This window comes from Pinus tabuliformis, chromosome 2_1 (genome assembly GCF_031772625.1).
Source record: "Pinus tabuliformis cultivar Carrire ecotype Pingquan chromosome 2_1, CPIR1, whole genome shotgun sequence".
Classification (NCBI taxonomy): Eukaryota; Viridiplantae; Streptophyta; class Pinopsida; order Pinales; family Pinaceae; genus Pinus; species Pinus tabuliformis.
The window spans coordinates 867,760,201-867,765,277 of record NC_142299.1 but is presented as its reverse complement, the minus strand read 5'-3'; positions in this window follow the sequence as shown (position 1 = coordinate 867,765,277).

Here is a 5,077-nt window from a genome sequence, read left to right as displayed (position 1 = left end):
GCATACTGAATTGACTTCTGAATAACTTCAAGATCACCATCGAATTACTGATGTTGAGACATATTTATAAGGATTGGCCACACCTGCTTCTGATTCTAATGCTTCAATAATTAGCTTGTGGGGAGAGGATTTTGCATCAAATGGTTTTCTAATTGGTTGTAAATACCGGTCAATGTTTGGTTATGTACAAGTGGAAAACCACATCTCTGCTTCAACCAATATATCCATGGCTATCAATTTAATATTTTATTCCATAACCAGAATCCTGCATGTGGCCACTTTGAACCACTTCTTCAATACAACACAATGAACATTGTATCGCCAAATTATATATCAACTTCTCCATGCATTCCTGCACATTATTCCTCTTTTGTACAACATGACATGGTGTCCATTAAACAAATGTTGTTAGAACAAGGATTCTTGATTCATGATCACATTGTCAATGATTGTCATGACTCACTGTTCAATTCTATTTGCACAATTTCACCTTGGTTTGACATGTTTTCCATCAGAAAAGCAATTGCACAAACATTCTACAATTGTTATAGTCAGAATGATGTTAGAGCTATCAAATATTTGCAAAATCACCTTGATACCAAAACGATTGAACAAGAGAAATGTGTAAACAATTGGAAAAGTTATATTATCAACCTATCAATGCCATATGAAAATGGACACATAGAGGGAAATCATTTCTCAATCCAATGGATATGTGAAATACTTAATATTAACATCTACGTTTGGGATCCAAGTATTAGAGATATTTCTTTACGATTCTACTCATCAAATGTTGCCTCAAAAACAATTTATCTTATGCATTTTCCTATATCCACATCACATGCACACTTTTATGCAATTTTTGCAAATTAGTAGTGTTTATAGTGTCAATGATTCACATAACATAGATACATGTCTCCAACAAATATTGGGAACATCGAATTTTAATGCCATTTCAAGTCTTACACCCAAACAACATTTACACATACAATGCAATGTTGTTGCACCATGTAGCCAACTAGACAAGGGTTTCATTGACAATAAAACATCGACGAGTAGGAAATATGTTAGGTTGTATAAACATTGCACGTTATCAAAACAAGAGCCTCTTTCTTCATTATTCAGTGACCACCATGGGAAGGCAGTACTTGTTCTTCCTTTCAACAAATCCAATAAGCATCCTAGTCGATTGAATCATTTGAAACATGAAATACATGCATCTGGTGCTTTGCAATCACAAGAACAAAAGAAACATTTGCAATCAATTAAATCAATTGAGGCATATTTTCAATCCATACAAGACACACCTACCCATGTATGTTTTTTTTGTGATAGATTTAATTTTGAGAAAGATATGTAGCTTTTGTGCAATAAAACATTGGAAACTTTTCATGCACTCACAATTACAGCTGAGGCAAAGCCAATGAACAAATTTGCAAATTTTGCAATACTGCAATAATCAATGGAAAATTGCCTAAATTTGCATCACCTTTACATATCCGCCGAAACAAAAAATTAATTTTGGTTGTAGAGTTGACAACTTTGGAAGAGAGATTAGTGGCACCAAGAATGACCTTTGCACAAATACGACAACTTGGCTACAAAAGATCGTAGATAGGACTAACATGCACAATCATAAATTTTCCTTCTGATTTGAACAAAGTTCAAATAACTCTACCTAGAAGTATTGATGATCGCATGACAATTGCGATAATGCTTAAAAGAAAAATAGAATACAAGAATGCATATTTGTCTGGAAATGTCCAACCAAAAAAAGTAATGGTTGCCTTACGCGACTTGTGAAATACATATCTTTACAAAAATGAACAAATAGTGATAAAAAATGAGTGGCAAGATCATTTCAATTAGCATAAACAAAATCATGAGAGTGTTAGCCCAGAAGTTCATGAAGCAGAATCACTATGTCTTGACAATGATTTAGAACCAGAATCAGAAACACTTGTGCATGGTTACTCAGAAGCACACTTAATCCATGATCTTGATACACAAATATTGCAAATTTCACCTTCTGAAGGATACAAGCCATTGGGTATATTCCTGGACAAATTATCTGAAGAGCTTACTTTCCCAATGTTGTTTTATGGCTCTAGTCGACCTATTGATGTGGTCAATCACCTCTCATATCAACAAATTTCACAATGGGAAGTATTGCACAAGTATGAAGACTTCTCAACACATGTTACAAATATATTTTTTAAGGCAATTCGTATATTGATAAACCAGGTTTCTAGTTCAGCTTGGATTTCAATTCGCAAAGGAGAGCTAAGAGGGAAAAAACTAGTAGATAGAGATGTCAAGTATCAAAACAACCTTAAAAAAAAAGTGCAATCACCAATTGCATATCAATGTCTAAAAATATTTTGCACCTCTCTTGACTACTTTGAAAACATACGAAAGACATATTCGCAATGATATGTCAACTCGGTCCACCAACATTTTTGTTACATTCACGGTTGCTGAGCAAATTTGGGAGCCATTGATAGATGCATTGAAGACACAAACTTGTACTAGTTCAACAAACCAACTTAATTATACTCCGAATGAATGCATAGACAAGTTGATCAGAAGTCACCTAGTTATTTGTAGTCGCTATTATAGACACAAAATCTCAGCCATGCACACTTTGATCACAAAAAACAATGAACTATTTGGGCAAGTGGAAGACTATTTTTTTATCACAGAGTTCCAGAGCAGAGGAACTAAACATGACCATGGATTGCTTTGGATTAAAGATGCACCAATATATCAACATTCTCCTGAAATTGATGTTATTTCTTTCATTGATAGCTATTTGACTTGTGATTCAACAATGTTGTCAGATTAAATGATTCAAATACAAACTCATCATCACACAAAAAATTGCAAAAAACACAAACATTCTAATTGTAGATTTGGTTTTCCTTTTCCACCAATGTGTGAAACTTGTCTCTTGCAACCTTCATGCAATAGTGATAACAACAATCAAGAAATTAGAAAAAAAACTTTCTTCTCTCTTACATAACAAGGTGTACCCAAAAGACATGATATTTGATACCTTTTTGGCCAATCTTGGTATTATGAACAAAGAATATATATTGCTCCTTCACTCTTGCATTGTTTGGCCCATTATACTATTGAAAATAAATCCCCGCGATATTTCGATAAATTCATTTGCAAAAAAAATCCCTCAATTGTGGCAGGAAAACACAGATGCACAATTTATATTAGATTCTTATGTTGTTGCAACATATTGTAGTTCCTATATGACAAAAATGAACCTCACAATGACATCTGCCTTTAAACGAATTCAAGAAGATTGCTTGTCTAACAATAGCGGAAAAATTGAAACTATCCGTAAACTTGGAAATGCATTATTGAATTTGCAACAAATGTCAAGTAGACAAGCTATTCACATTATACTCTCATTGCCTTTGTACTCATCATCTAGAAAAACGATTTTTATTAACACTGCTTCAGCTGAAAAGTGATCGTATGTGCTTAAAAGGCCTAGTCCCTTGAAACATGAACATGACAACTCTAAAGATATTTTGTGCAAGTCAATCATTGATAAATATGTGGCTCGACCCATTGGACTTGAAACAATTTTCCTAGCAGAATATGCTTCATGCTATTTAGCTGGAAAAAACATAACAAAAAAAATGCACATGTCATACGATTCGTTCAGTACAATGAACAAAAGGACCTTGAAAACCATTATAGAGCAAAAGTGATGCTTTATCTTCCATATAGAGAATCCAAATGCACTCTTAAAAATAGCAATGTGACCTGGACCGAAGCATTCTTGTCTCAAAAGAACATTGTTTCTGCCATCGATTTTTTTTTTTTCCATTCAATATCTCCATGGGGTGACATTGACCTTGCTTCTACTGAAATTGCATCCAAAGATGAAGAAGCACTTGTACTCAACCTCCCATCAGAAAATGACACAAGCACTTGTTTCCATGAAGAATATGATATTCAACATGATCTAATGCAAAAAATTCAATCTAGAAACATGGATATTGCAAGTGCAAAAAACAATGAATATATCAAGCATCCTTTTGTTTTGAGCACAACATCATATCATGAACTTAGAAGAAAACTAAACAAAGAACAACAATTTATATTGAAACAAATAGTGTTATGGAAAAAAAACAACCCAGGCAAACGACTTTACTTCTTTATCACTGGAGGTGCAGGCACAGGAAAAACATTCACCACACAGCCACTTTATCATGCAATGATGCACTACTATAACAAATAGCTTTAAAGTGACCCCCTTAAGAGAAAAGGCCTGATAGTTGCCTTCACTGGGAAGGTTGCATATATTCCAAATGGTGTCACAATGCATTTGGCTTTGCACCTACCACTGTCATCTTTTAACATGATTCCATTGAGTTCTAATACGCTTTATATGTTAAGCAAGGAATATGCAGGCCTTAGAATTTTTCTCATAGATGAAGCATCACTGGTTGGTTCTCAATTGCTATATAACATTGACAAACATCTTCGTGAAATCATGCACACACCAACCACACCATTTGGCAACATTGACATAATATTTTGTGGTGATCTATGCCAAGCACAACCTGTTCATGATCATTGGATATTTGAGCATCCAGGTCTTAAAGCAACTAGTATTCCTTACAAATTTTGGAAAGACAATGTCACCGCTTTTGAGCTAAAACAAGTGATGCAACAAGAAAACAAAGAATTTGTGTCTGTATTAAATAGACTTAGAACTTGTTCACATACTATCAATGATATTGAATATTTGAACAAGCATTGTTATAGATGCCCACCAAACGATCTGACGTTTCTGTATTTGTTTTACTTGAACAAGGACATGCGAAAACAAAATGAAAAAATGTTATGCCTCGTCGATGCAAAAACTATAACATTGAGTGCAAATGACAAAAGAGTTAGATCATTAAACATATATAGCTGCACTAACACCACAGTGAAATGGTCAACTGTCATTTTGCTAAAAGAGAATATTCTCGTTGAATTGATTGGTGGAAATTATGATATTAAAGATGGCTTGGTCAACGGAGTTGAAGGCATTTTCAAAGCATCC